Source organism: Nyctibius grandis, chromosome 15, assembly GCF_013368605.1.
Source record: "Nyctibius grandis isolate bNycGra1 chromosome 15, bNycGra1.pri, whole genome shotgun sequence".
Classification (NCBI taxonomy): Eukaryota; Metazoa; Chordata; class Aves; order Nyctibiiformes; family Nyctibiidae; genus Nyctibius; species Nyctibius grandis.
In genome coordinates this window covers 5,755,301-5,770,446 of record NC_090672.1, presented here as the reverse complement: position 1 = coordinate 5,770,446, position 15,146 = coordinate 5,755,301, and the positions used below count along the sequence as shown (strand labels likewise).

Below are 15,146 nucleotides of genomic sequence, written 5' to 3'. Positions count from 1 at the left end.
GGAAAAGGAGAGAGTTGGTGGGTTGAAATTTAAACAGATTTAATAAAATAAGAAAACCAGTATCAATATTACAGAATCACAGAATCAACCAGGTTGGAAGAGACCTCAGGGATCATCGAGTCCAACCGTTGCCCTGACACCGCCATGTCAACTAGACCATGGCACTAAGTGCCACGTCCAGTCTCTTCTTAAACACATCCAGAGATGGTGACTCCACCACCTCCCTGGGCAGCCCCTTCCAATGTCTAATAACCCTTTCTGTAAAGAGATTCTTCCTGATGTCCAACCTGAACCTCCCCTGGCGAAGCTTGAGGCTGTGCCCTCTTGTCCTGTCGCTAGTTGCCCGGGAGAAGAGGCCAACTCCCACTTCACTACAACCTCCCTTCAGGTAGTTGTAGACTGCACTAAGGTCACCTCGGAGCCTCCTCTTCTCCAGGCTAAACACCCCCAGCTCCCTCAGCCGTTCCTCGTAGGTCAGACCCTCCAGACCCTTCACCAGCTTGGTCGCCCTCCTCTGGACTCGCTCCAACACCTCAACATCTTTCTTGAAGTGCGGGGCCCAGAACTGAACACAGTACTCAAGATGCGGCCTCACCAGTGCCGAGTAGAGAGGGACGATCACCTCCCTAGACCGGCTGGCTACACTATTCCTAATAGAGGCCAGGATGCCATTGGCCTTCTTGGCCACCTGGGCACACTGCTGGCTCATGTTTAGCCAGCTGTCGATCAGCACCCCCAGGTCTCTTTCCACCGGGCCGCTTTCTAACCACTCTTAGAGAGATTAATACAAAATATATTACATATTAATACAAAGGACACAAAATTATACTTAGCTCATGGAGTGGGGACAAGTTGCTGCAGGATTCACCATCCTTGCAAACAAAGAGGAAAAAGGGAGAGGAGAACAGAGCAAAGAGCCCCCCCATCCCCACAAGCTTTCCCTTTTATAGTGAACCTGACGTTAATGCTGTAGAGCACACCTGTGGGCCAGCCTGGGGCAGCTGCCCTGGGTTTAACTGCTGACGGCCTTGATCACCATCCCATGGCTGGCCACCAGCTGAAACGAAATGGAACAGAAAAGTGATTCTACAGATTTTAGCTCCAGGAAACCAGGACACCTTCACAGACCGAGCAGGCCCTCGCTGGGCTGGAGACCCTCTGTGGGCAGCCCTGTGCCTTTGGGGGACCCCAGGGCCAGCCAGACCTGGGCTCCGAGCATCCCCTGGGGCTGGGGGGTCCCGGGTATGGGACGCAGGCAGGATCCCCGGTGATGGGTCCGGCTCCTGCGGGCGGGTTGGGACCCCAAAAGCACCCGTAACCAAACTGACACCCACCCTCTCCTCTCCCCCGCAGATGTGCACCCCCAGCAACACACCGGCCACGCCGCCCAACTTCCCGGACGCCCTGGCCATGTTCTCCAAGCTGCGGACCTCCGAGAGCCTGCAGAGCAGCACCAGCCCCATCACCTCCATGGCCTGCTCCCCCCCGGGGAGCTTCAGCCCCTTCTGGGCCTCCTCGCCCCACAGCCACCAGCCCGCCTGGCTGCCCCCCTCCTCGCCCACCACCCACGGCCTCCACCACCACCTGCACCACCCGCAGCCCGCCTGGCCCCCTGCCCCCCCGCCTGCCGCCCCCCCACAGAAAGCCGTGGCCACCATGGACAGCCAGAGATAAGACTGGGTTGGCGGGATGGGGAGGGGGAATTTTGGGGGGGGCATCTAGGCCAGGGCGTTGGGAGCAGGGGCTCCCCCAGAAACTGCACTGGAATAATTTTCTAGGTTTTATTATTATTTTTAGGGGGGGGACATGCTGCTGGGAAGGGCACCAGCCCATGAGAGCCTCTAGCTGGTCTTTCCCCCCCCCTTTTTTTTTAATATATAACTATAATATATAAATAGATCTAATGTATATAAATCCAGAGAGAAGGAAGCAGCAGCACAGAGGTGCTGCCGGGTTGGGAGGGTGTCCCTGTGCCCCCCCAGCACCCCTGCAGCGGGGCAGGAGAGGGAATGGGGGGGGATAAGGAAAACCACAAAGGGATGGAAGCGGCTGTGGGCACGCCGGATCGTGGCCATGGGGGCACGGAGCCGCCGGGGCCCCCCCGGCTCTGCATTTGCTTGTTGCAGCACCCAGAGCAAAGCGCGCCTCTGCTCTGGCTTCCCACATTCAGCCCGGCTTCTCGCACAGACCCCCCCGGACCGCCCCTCACCACGTCCTCCCTCCCTCCGCACCCCTGCAGGGCAGGGGGGGGAAGCAGAACTGGGGGCCGCCATTTCCCAAGGTGATGCCCCCCTGTCCCTGTGACCGCCCTTCCCCGGGGAGGGGGGAGCTGGGGCGTTGGTTTGGTTTTCAACTCAATCTCGCTTCAAAAATGAATGAACAGACAAAAAACAAAAGGAAAAGAAAAAACAACCACCAGGAAAAAACAGGTCAAAGTTTTTTATTAATCTAAAACCAATTTGAAAAGAAGAACTCGGATCTCCAGTGCCGCTGTCCCGGCCGTGTCCCCATGCCCGGGGGTGTCTCCGCAGGGCCCCGGGGCCGGGCCGAGCCCTTCAGCGCTGTCCGGAGCTCGGCGGATGGGGCGGGGGGGTTCCGCCGGGGACCCCCAGTCCCACCTGGCTACTGGGATGCTGGATCCGGCCTGTGCAGTGGGGGCATGGCGGGGCCTGGGGGCGAGGGGCAGGGTCAGCCCCCCCGCCCGCCGGGGGGGCACCGGCTGGGGGCAGCTCTGCCGGCCCGGGACGGGGCAGGCAGCGGGGGCAGGTGGGTGTCTGCCCGGCCGGAGACACCCACCCATGGGCTCCTGGCCCCCAGCCCCGAGTCCCCGGGCTCTTGTCCCACGCTGCCCACGACCACCCCCTCACCGCCCCCCACCTCCCTCCGGCTCCACCCCGGGGACCACCCGCCCCCTCCGCCAGCCCCCCCCCCCCCCGCTTCCATCCTGCCCCCGCCTCGTCCCGCCCCGCACCCCAGAGCCCCAGCCCCCCCTGCTGCCGCCTCACCTTCTCCTTCTCGCCTTCCAGCTCACTGGCCAGGCCCTGCAGCTTGGACACCTGGTCCTGCAGCTTGGACACCTGGTCCTGCAGCTTGGATATCTGGCCCGGCAGCTCCGACACCTGACCCTGCAGCTCAGACACCTGGCCTCGCAGCTTGGCCAGGACGGTGGCCGTGCTCTCCTGGTCTAGAGGGACACAGGCAAGGGGACACGCTGTTGGTGAGGGCGTCTTGCACTCAGGGCCAGGCTCTGAGCACGATGAGCCCTCGACCCAGGGTGTCCCCATGACAAACACCCCCCACCAGCCCCCCCTGGGCTCCCACCTCCCTCCGGGAAGAGCAGATGCAGGCGCCCGACCAGGCACCGCAGCAGATCCCGCAGCGCCGACACGTCCACGAGGCCGTCCTTGGATATGGCCCTGTCCAGCATCTCGGACAGGCTGGGCGGCTCCGTCGCTGCCGCCCGGCCGGAGCAGGCGGAGCCCGCACGGGGCGGGACAGGAGCCCTTCTGCCGCGCGGGCACCGGGCGGGTGGCGGGCACGGGCCGCCGAGAGCGATCCCGCAGCCCGGCTGCTGCCTGCGCCGCCCCTGCCGCTACTGGCCCCGAGCCCGGCCCTGCCCCGTCCTCGCCGCCCGCCGCCCCTCGCCCCACAGGGTCGCGTCTCCCGTTGCCAGGCGACGCCCCGCCCCCGGGCCGCCGCCGCTCGGCCCCGACGGAGCCCGGGGCCGCGGGACGTGCCGGGGGTCCCGGCGGCCGCTTCAGCGCCTCGAGCGCAGCCGGGGCCGTGTCCTGCGGCGGAGCGGCGCTGCGGGCCGTGCCCGGAGGGACGCGGCTCGGCGGCAGGGCGAGCTGTCCCCGGCCAGGGCCGAGCCGTGGGCGGAGGGGCCCTGCCGCCCGCACAGCCCGCTCCGCCCGCGAGCTCCCGGCAGCAGCGCGGGCCCGGCCGGGCAGCGCGTCGCGGGGCTGGCTGGGAGGACAAAACCCGAGAGCACAATAAAACCCCCAGAGCCTGGAGATGTGCTCGGCGGGTGCTTTTTTCTTTCCCAAGCTGCAGGGCTGAATTGCGAGAGGGAGTGGAGAGACGCAGAGGTGGGACCGAGATGCGCTGGGGCGAGAAGCCGGCCCTCTTCCGAGGGATCGTGAGCCTGAGCTCCGGTCGCTGGCAGAGCTGCGGGCTCAGGAGCTCCAAAGCTTCCCCCCGGGACTGGCCAGGCTTTCGAGCCAGCACTCGGGACTGGCAGAAAAGCTGGAAGAGCCCTGAAATGGCGCAGGGCCACGTGGGCACAGGGGCAGAGCAACAGCCAGGGGAGCATCTTGGGGCAGAAGGGAAAAGGAGAGAGCAGGTTCGATGCTGATGTGACGGCGAGGGCCAGGCTGGGTCAGGTCAAGCAGATGCTGTGTCTTAGTGTACAGCGTCCGCAACCCACCCTCTCCTTGCGACCTTTGGGGACTCAGCGAATAGAGGGGACCAGTCTTCCTGAAGCAGTCAGGGGGTTTGGGACATGACCGTTTCCTGGCTTCTGTTTAGCCAACTGCTTCTAGGCAGGGTAAGGTTTGAAGCGAAACCTGGGGCTAACTCAGGCTGTGAAGAACTTGGGCTGTGGGCCTGAGTATCACAGGATCACAGAATGTATGACCCAGGGGACACCAGCACAACCCATCACAGCAGACCGCGTTGCAGCAGCCCCATCCCATGGGGCAGCTGATATCAGAGCAGCGTCCCCCTCCCCAAACCCGCTGACCCCCAGCGCTTTGAGCACCCTGGATGGTCCCAAACATCCTTCTGTCTCCATGGAGCCCACAGCCAGGGCTAAACAATAGCCCGTTGTTCTACCACCCAAGACCCCTCCCCAGCTGAGAAAGGGAATTGGGAAAAGGAGAGAGTTGGTGGGTTGAAATTTAAACAGATTTAATAAAATAAGAAAACCAGTATCAATATTACAGAATCACAGAATCAACCAGGTTGGAAGAGACCTCAGGGATCATCGAGTCCAACCGTTGCCCTGACACCGCCATGTCAACTAGACCATGGCACTAAGTGCCACGTCCAGTCTCTTCTTAAACACATCCAGAGATGGTGACTCCACCACCTCCCTGGGCAGCCCCTTCCAATGTCTAATAACCCTTTCTGTAAAGAGATTCTTCCTGATGTCCAACCTGAACCTCCCCTGGCGAAGCTTGAGGCTGTGCCCTCTTGTCCTGTCGCTAGTTGCCCGGGAGAAGAGGCCAACTCCCACTTCACTACAACCTCCCTTCAGGTAGTTGTAGACTGCACTAAGGTCACCTCGGAGCCTCCTCTTCTCCAGGCTAAACACCCCCAGCTCCCTCAGCCGTTCCTCGTAGGTCAGACCCTCCAGACCCTTCACCAGCTTGGTCGCCCTCCTCTGGACTCGCTCCAACACCTCAACATCTTTCTTGAAGTGCGGGGCCCAGAACTGAACACAGTACTCAAGATGCGGCCTCACCAGTGCCGAGTAGAGAGGGACGATCACCTCCCTAGACCGGCTGGCTACACTATTCCTAATAGAGGCCAGGATGCCATTGGCCTTCTTGGCCACCTGGGCACACTGCTGGCTCATGTTTAGCCAGCTGTCGATCAGCACCCCCAGGTCTCTTTCCACCGGGCCGCTTTCTAACCACTCTTAGAGAGATTAATACAAAATATATTACATATTAATACAAAGGACACAAAATTATACTTAGCTCATGGAGTGGGGACAAGTTGCTGCAGGATTCACCATCCTTGCAAACAAAGAGGAAAAAGGGAGAGGAGAACAGAGCAAAGAGCCCCCCCATCCCCACAAGCTTTCCCTTTTATAGTGAACCTGACGTTAATGCTGTAGAGCACACCTGTGGGCCAGCCTGGGGCAGCTGCCCTGGGTTTAACTGCTGACGGCCTTGATCACCATCCCATGGCTGGCCACCAGCTGAAACGAAATGGAACAGAAAAGTGATTCTACAGATTTTAGCTCCAGGAAACCAGGACACCTTCACAGACCGAGCAGGCCCTCGCTGGGCTGGAGACCCTCTGTGGGCAGCCCTGTGCCTTTGGGGGACCCCAGGGCCAGCCAGACCTGGGCTCCGAGCATCCCCTGGGGCTGGGGGGTCCCGGGTATGGGACGCAGGCAGGATCCCCGGTGATGGGTCCGGCTCCTGCGGGCGGGTTGGGACCCCAAAAGCACCCGTAACCAAACTGACACCCACCCTCTCCTCTCCCCCGCAGATGTGCACCCCCAGCAACACACCGGCCACGCCGCCCAACTTCCCGGACGCCCTGGCCATGTTCTCCAAGCTGCGGACCTCCGAGAGCCTGCAGAGCAGCACCAGCCCCATCACCTCCATGGCCTGCTCCCCCCTGGGGAGCTTCAGCCCCTTCTGGGCCTCCTCGCCCCACAGCCACCAGCCCGCCTGGCTGCCCCCCTCCTCGCCCACCACCCACGGCCTCCACCACCACCTGCACCACCCGCAGCCCGCCTGGCCCCCTGCCCCCCCGCCTGCCGCCCCCCCACAGAAAGCCGTGGCCACCATGGACGGCCAGAGATAAGACTGGGTTGGCGGGATGGGGAGGGGGAATTTTGGGGGGGGCATCTAGGCCAGGGCGTTGGGAGCAGGGGCTCCCCCAGAAATGCACTGGAATAATTTTCTAGGTTTTATTATTATTTTTAGGGGGGGGACATGCTGCTGGGAAGGGCACCAGCCCATGAGAGCCTCTAGCTGGTCTTTCCCCCCCCCTTTTTTTTTAATATATAACTATAATATATAAATAGATCTAATGTATATAAATCCAGAGAGAAGGAAGCAGCAGCACAGAGGTGCTGCCGGGTTGGGAGGGTGTCCCTGTGCCCCCCCAGCACCCCTGCAGCGGGGCAGGAGAGGGAATGGGGGGGGATAAGGAAAACCACAAAGGGATGGAAGCGGCTGTGGGCACCCCGGATCGTGGCCATGGGGGCACGGAGCCGCCGGGGCCCCCCCGGCTCTGCATTTGCTTGTTGCAGCACCCAGAGCAAAGCGCGCCTCTGCTCTGGCTTCCCACATTCAGCCCGGCTTCTCGCACAGACCCCCCCGGACCCGCCCCTCACCCCGTCCTCCCTCCCTCCTGCACCCCTCCAGGGCAGGGGGGGGAAGCAGAACTGGGGGCCGCCATTTCCCAAGGTGATGCCCCCCTGTCCCTGTGACCGCCCGTCCCCGGGGAGGGGGGAGCTGGGGCGTTGGTTTGGTTTTCAACTCAATCTCGCTTCAAAAATGAATGAACAGACAAAAAACAAAAGGAAAAGAAAAAACAACCACCAGGAAAAAACAGGTCAAAGTTTTTTATTAATCTAAAACCAATTTGAAAAGAAGAACTCGGATCTCCAGTGCCGCTGTCCCGGCCGTGTCCCCATGCCCGGGGGTGTCTCCGCAGGGCCCCGGGGCCGGGCCGAGCCCTTCAGCGCTGTCCGGAGCTCGGCGGATGGGGCGGGGGGGTTCCGCCGGGGACCCCCAGTCCCACCTGGCTACTGGGATGCTGGATCCGGCCTGTGCAGTGGGGGCATGGCGGGGCCTGGGGGCGAGGGGCAGGGTCAGCCCCCCCGCCCGCCGGGGGGGCACCGGCTGGGGGCAGCTCTGCCGGCCCGGGACGGGGCAGGCAGCGGGGGCAGGTGGGTGTCTGCCCGGCCGGAGACACCCACCCATGGGCTCCTGGCCCCCAGCCCCGAGTCCCCGGGCTCTTGTCCCACACTGCCCACGACCACCCCCTCACCGCCCCCCACTGCCCACGACCACCCCCTCACCGCCCCCCACCTCCCTCCGGCTCCACCCCGGGGACCACCCGCCCCCTCCGCCAGCCCCCCCCCCCCCCCCGCTTCCATCCTGCCCCCGCCTCGTCCCGCCCCGCACCCCAGAGCCCCAGCCCCCCCTGCTGCCGCCTCACCTTCTCCTTCTCGCCTTCCAGCTCACTGGCCAGGCCCTGCAGCTTGGACACCTGGTCCTGCAGCTTGGATATCTGGCCCGGCAGCTCCGACACCTGACCCTGCAGCTCAGACACCTGGCCTCGCAGCTTGGCCAGGACGGTGGCCGTGCTCTCCTGGTCTAGAGGGACACAGGCAAGGGGACACGCTGTTGGTGAGGGCGTCTTGCACTCAGGGCCAGGCTCTGAGCACGATGAGCCCTCGACCCAGGGTGTCCCCATGACAAACACCCCCCACCAGCCCCCCCTGGGCTCCCACCTCCCTCCGGGGAGAGCAGATGCAGGCGCCCGACCAGGCACCGCAGCAGATCCCGCAGCGCCGACACGTCCACGAGGCCGTCCTTGGATATGGCCCTGTCCAGCATCTCGGACAGGCTGGGCGGCTCCGTCGCTGCCGCCCGGCCGGAGCAGGCGGAGCCCGCACGGGGCGGGACAGGAGCCCTTCTGCCGCGCGGGCACCGGGCGGGTGGCGGGCACGGGCCGCCGAGAGCGATCCCGCAGCCCGGCTGCTGCCTGCGCCGCCCCTGCCGCTACTGGCCCCGAGCCCGGCCCTGCCCCGTCCTCGCCGCCCGCCGCCCCTCGCCCCACAGGGTCGCGTCTCCCGTTGCCAGGCGACGCCCCGCCCCCGGGCCGCCGCCGCTCGGCCCCGACGGAGCCCGGGGCCGCGGGACGTGCCGGGGGTCCCGGCGGCCGCTTCAGCGCCTCGAGCGCAGCCGGGGCCGTGTCCTGCGGCGGAGCGGCGCTGCGGGCCGTGCCCGGAGGGACGCGGCTCGGCGGCAGGGCGAGCTGTCCCCGGCCAGGGCCGAGCCGTGGGCGGAGGGGCCCTGCCGCCCGCACAGCCCGCTCCGCCCGCGAGCTCCCGGCAGCAGCGCGGGCCCGGCCGGGCAGCGCGTCGCGGGGCTGGCTGGGAGGACAAAACCCGAGAGCACAATAAAACCCCCAGAGCCTGGAGATGTGCTCGGCGGGTGCTTTTTTCTTTCCCAAGCTGCAGGGCTGAATTGCGAGAGGGAGTGGAGAGACGCAGAGGTGGGACCGAGATGCGCTGGGGCGAGAAGCCGGCCCTCTTCCGAGGGATCGTGAGCCTGAGCTCCGGTCGCTGGCAGAGCTGCGGGCTCAGGAGCTCCAAAGCTTCCCCCCGGGACTGGCCAGGCTTTCGAGCCAGCACTCGGGACTGGCAGAAAAGCTGGAAGAGCCCTGAAATGGCGCAGGGCCACGTGGGCACAGGGGCAGAGCAACAGCCAGGGGAGCATCTTGGGGCAGAAGGGAAAAGGAGAGAGCAGGTTCGATGCTGATGTGACGGCGAGGGCCAGGCTGGGTCAGGTCAAGCAGATGCTGTGTCTTAGTGTACAGCGTCCGCAACCCACCCTCTCCTTGCGACCTTTGGGGACTCAGCGAATAGAGGGGACCAGTCTTCCTGAAGCAGTCAGGGGGTTTGGGACACGACCGTTTCCTGGCTTCTGTTTAGCCAACTGCTTCTAGGCAGGGTAAGGTTTGAAGCGAAACCTGGGGCTAACTCAGGCTGTGAAGAACTTGGGCTGTGGGCCTGAGTATCACAGGATCACAGAATGTATGACCCAGGGGACACCAGCACAACCCATCACAGCAGACCGCGTTGCAGCAGCCCCATCCCATGGGGCAGCTGATATCAGAGCAGCGTCCCCCTCCCCAAACCCGCTGACCCCCAGCGCTTTGAGCACCCTGGATGGTCCCAAACATCCTTCTGTCTCCATGGAGCCCACAGCCAGGGCTAAACAATAGCCCGTTGTTCTACCACCCAAGACCCCTCCCCAGCTGAGAAAGGGAATTGGGAAAAGGAGAGAGTTGGTGGGTTGAAATTTAAACAGATTTAATAAAATAAGAAAACCAGTATCAATATTACAGAATCACAGAATCAACCAGGTTGGAAGAGACCTCAGGGATCATCGAGTCCAACCGTTGCCCTGACACCGCCATGTCAACTAGACCATGGCACTAAGTGCCACGTCCAGTCTCTTCTTAAACACATCCAGAGATGGTGACTCCACCACCTCCCTGGGCAGCCCCTTCCAATGTCTAATAACCCTTTCTGTAAAGAGATTCTTCCTGATGTCCAACCTGAACCTCCCCTGGCGAAGCTTGAGGCTGTGCCCTCTTGTCCTGTCGCTAGTTGCCCGGGAGAAGAGGCCAACTCCCACTTCACTACAACCTCCCTTCAGGTAGTTGTAGACTGCACTAAGGTCACCTCGGAGCCTCCTCTTCTCCAGGCTAAACACCCCCAGCTCCCTCAGCCGTTCCTCGTAGGTCAGACCCTCCAGACCCTTCACCAGCTTGGTCGCCCTCCTCTGGACTCGCTCCAACACCTCAACATCTTTCTTGAAGTGCGGGGCCCAGAACTGAACACAGTACTCAAGATGCGGCCTCACCAGTGCCGAGTAGAGAGGGACGATCACCTCCCTAGACCGGCTGGCTACACTATTCCTAATAGAGGCCAGGATGCCATTGGCCTTCTTGGCCACCTGGGCACACTGCTGGCTCATGTTTAGCCAGCTGTCGATCAGCACCCCCAGGTCTCTTTCCACCGGGCCGCTTTCTAACCACTCTTAGAGAGATTAATACAAAATATATTACATATTAATACAAAGGACACAAAATTATACTTAGCTCATGGAGTGGGGACAAGTTGCTGCAGGATTCACCATCCTTGCAAACAAAGAGGAAAAAGGGAGAGGAGAACAGAGCAAAGAGCCCCCCCATCCCCACAAGCTTTCCCTTTTATAGTGAACCTGACGTTAATGCTGTAGAGCACACCTGTGGGCCAGCCTGGGGCAGCTGCCCTGGGTTTAACTGCTGACGGCCTTGATCACCATCCCATGGCTGGCCACCAGCTGAAACGAAATGGAACAGAAAAGTGATTCTACAGATTTTAGCTCCAGGAAACCAGGACACCTTCACAGACCGAGCAGGCCCTCGCTGGGCTGGAGACCCTCTGTGGGCAGCCCTGTGCCTTTGGGGGACCCCAGGGCCAGCCAGACCTGGGCTCCGAGCATCCCCTGGGGCTGGGGGGTCCCGGGTATGGGACGCAGGCAGGATCCCCGGTGATGGGTCCGGCTCCTGCGGGCGGGTTGGGACCCCAAAAGCACCCGTAACCAAACTGACACCCACCCTCTCCTCTCCCCCGCAGATGTGCACCCCCAGCAACACACCGGCCACGCCGCCCAACTTCCCGGACGCCCTGGCCATGTTCTCCAAGCTGCGGACCTCCGAGAGCCTGCAGAGCAGCACCAGCCCCATCACCTCCATGGCCTGCTCCCCCCTGGGGAGCTTCAGCCCCTTCTGGGCCTCCTCGCCCCACAGCCACCAGCCCGCCTGGCTGCCCCCCTCCTCGCCCACCACCCACGGCCTCCACCACCACCTGCACCACCCGCAGCCCGCCTGGCCCCCTGCCCCCCCGCCTGCCGCCCCCCCACAGAAAGCCGTGGCCACCATGGACGGCCAGAGATAAGACTGGGTTGGCGGGATGGGGAGGGGGAATTTTGGGGGGGGCATCTAGGCCAGGGCGTTGGGAGCAGGGGCTCCCCCAGAAATGCACTGGAATAATTTTCTAGGTTTTATTATTATTTTTAGGGGGGGGACATGCTGCTGGGAAGGGCACCAGCCCATGAGAGCCTCTAGCTGGTCTTTCCCCCCCCCTTTTTTTTTAATATATAACTATAATATATAAATAGATCTAATGTATATAAATCCAGAGAGAAGGAAGCAGCAGCACAGAGGTGCTGCCGGGTTGGGAGGGTGTCCCTGTGCCCCCCCAGCACCCCTGCAGCGGGGCAGGAGAGGGAATGGGGGGGGATAAGGAAAACCACAAAGGGATGGAAGCGGCTGTGGGCACCCCGGATCGTGGCCACGGGGGCACGGAGCCGCCGGGGCCCCCCCGGCTCTGCATTTGCTTGTTGCAGCACCCAGAGCAAAGCGCGCCTCTGCTCTGGCTTCCCACATTCAGCCCGGCTTCTCGCACAGACCCCCCCGGACCGCCCCTCACCCCGTCCTCCCTCCCTCCGCACCCCTCCAGGGCAGGGGGGGAAGCAGAACTGGGGGCCGCCATTTCCCAAGGTGATGCCCCCCTGTCCCTGTGACCGCCCTTCCCCGGGGAGGGGGGAGCTGGGGCGTTGGTTTGGTTTTCAACTCAATCTCGCTTCAAAAACGAATGAACAGACAAAAAACAAAAGGAAAAGAAAAAACAACCACCAGGAAAAAACAGGTCAAAGTTTTTTATTAATCTAAAACCAATTTGAAAAGAAGAACTCGGATCTCCAGTGCCGCTGTCCCGGCCGTGTCCCCATGCCCGGGGGTGTCTCCGCAGGGCCCCGGGGCCGGGCCGAGCCCTTCAGCGCTGTCCGGAGCTCGGCGGATGGGGCGGGGGGGTTCCGCCGGGGACCCCCAGTCCCACCTGGCTACTGGGATGCTGGATCCGGCCTGTGCAGTGGGGGCATGGCGGGGCCTGGGGGCGAGGGGCAGGGTCAGCCCCCCCGCCCGCCGGGGGGGCACCGGCTGGGGGCAGCTCTGCCGGCCCGGGACGGGGCAGGCAGCGGGGGCAGGTGGGTGTCTGCCCGGCCGGAGACACCCACCCATGGGCTCCTGGCCCCCAGCCCCGAGTCCCCGGGCTCTTGTCCCACACTGCCCACGACCACCCCCTCACCGCCCCCCACTGCCCACGACCACCCCCTCACCGCCCCCCACCTCCCTCCGGCTCCACCCCGGGGACCACCCGCCCCCTCCGCCAGCCCCCCCTCCCCCCGCTTCCATCCTGCCCCCGCCTCGTCCCGCCCCGCACCCCAGAGCCCCAGCCCCCCCTGCTGCCGCCTCACCTTCTCCTTCTCGCCTTCCAGCTCACTGGCCAGGCCCTGCAGCTTGGACACCTGGTCCTGCAGCTTGGATATCTGGCCCGGCAGCTCCGACACCTGACCCTGCAGCTCAGACACCTGGCCTCGCAGCTTGGCCAGGACGGTGGCCGTGCTCTCCTGGTCTAGAGGGACACAGGCAAGGGGACACGCTGTTGGTGAGGGCGTCTTGCACTCAGGGCCAGGCTCTGAGCACGATGAGCCCTCGACCCAGGGTGTCCCCATGACAAACACCCCCCACCAGCCCCCCCTGGGCTCCCACCTCCCTCCGGGGAGAGCAGATGCAGGCGCCCGACCAGGCACCGCAGCAGATCCCGCAGCGCCGACACGTCCACGAGGCCGTCCTTGGATATGGCCCTGTCCAGCATCTCGGACAGGCTGGGCGGCTCCGTCGCTGCCGCCCGGCCGGAGCAGGCGGAGCCCGCACGGGGCGGGACAGGAGCCCTTCTGCCGCGCGGGCACCGGGCGGGTGGCGGGCACGGGCCGCCGAGAGCGATCCCGCAGCCCGGCTGCTGCCTGCGCCGCCCCTGCCGCTACTGGCCCCGAGCCCGGCCCTGCCCCGTCCTCGCCGCCCGCCGCCCCTCGCCCCACAGGGTCGCGTCTCCCGTTGCCAGGCGACGCCCCGCCCCCGGGCCGCGCGGGACGTGCCGGGGGTCCCGGCGGCCGCTTCAGCGCCTCGAGCGCAGCCGGGGCCGTGTCCTGCGGCGGAGCGGCGCTGCGGGCCGTGCCCGGAGGGACGCGGCTCGGCGGCAGGGCGAGCTGTCCCCGGCCAGGGCCGAGCCGTGGGCGGAGGGGCCCTGCCGCCCGCACAGCCCGCTCCGCCCGCGAGCTCCCGGCAGCAGCGCGGGCCCGGCCGGGCAGCGCGTCGCGGGGCTGGCTGGGAGGACAAAACCCGAGAGCACAATAAAACCCCCAGAGCCTGGAGATGTGCTCGGCGGGTGCTTTTTTCTTTCCCAAGCTGCAGGGCTGAATTGCGAGAGGGAGTGGAGAGACGCAGAGGTGGGACCGAGATGCGCTGGGGCGAGAAGCCGGCCCTCTTCCGAGGGATCGTGAGCCTGAGCTCCGGTCGCTGGCAGAGCTGCGGGCTCAGGAGCTCCAAAGCTTCCCCCCGGGACTGGCCAGGCTTTCGAGCCAGCACTCGGGACTGGCAGAAAAGCTGGAAGAGCCCTGAAATGGCGCAGGGCCACGTGGGCACAGGGGCAGAGCAACAGCCAGGGGAGCATCTTGGGGCAGAAGGGAAAAGGAGAGAGCAGGTTCGATGCTGATGTGACGGCGAGGGCCAGGCTGGGTCAGGTCAAGCAGATGCTGTGTCTTAGTGTACAGCGTCCGCAACCCACCCTCTCCTTGCGACCTTTGGGGACTCAGCGAATAGAGGGGACCAGTCTTCCTGAAGCAGTCAGGGGGTTTGGGACACGACCGTTTCCTGGCTTCTGTTTAGCCAACTGCTTCTAGGCAGGGTAAGGTTTGAAGCGAAACCTGGGGCTAACTCAGGCTGTGAAGAACTTGGGCTGTGGGCCTGAGTATCACAGGATCACAGAATGTATGACCCAGGGGACACCAGCACAACCCATCACAGCAGACCGCGTTGCAGCAGCCCCATCCCATGGGGCAGCTGATATCAGAGCAGCGTCCCCCTCCCCAAACCCGCTGACCCCCAGCGCTTTGAGCACCCTGGATGGTCCCAAACATCCTTCTGTCTCCATGGAGCCCACAGCCAGGGCTAAACAATAGCCCGTTGTTCTACCACCCAAGACCCCTCCCCAGCTGAGAAAGGGAATTGGGAAAAGGAGAGAGTTGGTGGGTTGAAATTTAAACAGATTTAATAAAATAAGAAAACCAGTATCAATATTACAGAATCACAGAATCAACCAGGTTGGAAGAGACCTCAGGGATCATCGAGTCCAACCGTTGCCCTGACACCGCCATGTCAACTAGACCATGGCACTAAGTGCCACGTCCAGTCTCTTCTTAAACACATCCAGAGATGGTGACTCCACCACCTCCCTGGGCAGCCCCTTCCAATGTCTAATAACCCTTTCTGTAAAGAGATTCTTCCTGATGTCCAACCTGAACCTCCCCTGGCGAAGCTTGAGGCTGTGCCCTCTTGTCCTGTCGCTAGTTGCCCGGGAGAAGAGGCCAACTCCCACTTCACTACAACCTCCCTTCAGGTAGTTGTAGACTGCACTAAGGTCACCTCGGAGCCTCCTCTTCTCCAGGCTAAACACCCCCAGCTCCCTCAGCCGTTCCTCGTAGGTCAGACCCTCCAGACCCTTCACCAGCTTGGTCGCCCTCCTCTGGACTCGCTCCAACACCTCAACATCTTTCTTG

The 15,146-nt window shown here is 63.4% G+C and overlaps 1 long non-coding RNA gene across 1 annotated transcript; it reads right to left on the bottom strand.

Annotated features, from left to right (window-relative positions):
• Positions 1 to 2,425: 2,425 nt before the first annotated feature.
• On the bottom strand, positions 2,426 to 3,267 carry LOC137670546 (uncharacterized). Its single transcript, XR_011049309.1, has 2 exons — positions 3,006 to 3,267; positions 2,426 to 2,669 (listed from the first exon to the last, which is right to left on the bottom strand). It is a non-coding gene; the product is annotated as an uncharacterized lncRNA (long non-coding RNA).
• Between the last annotated feature and the right edge of the window lie 11,879 nt (positions 3,268 to 15,146).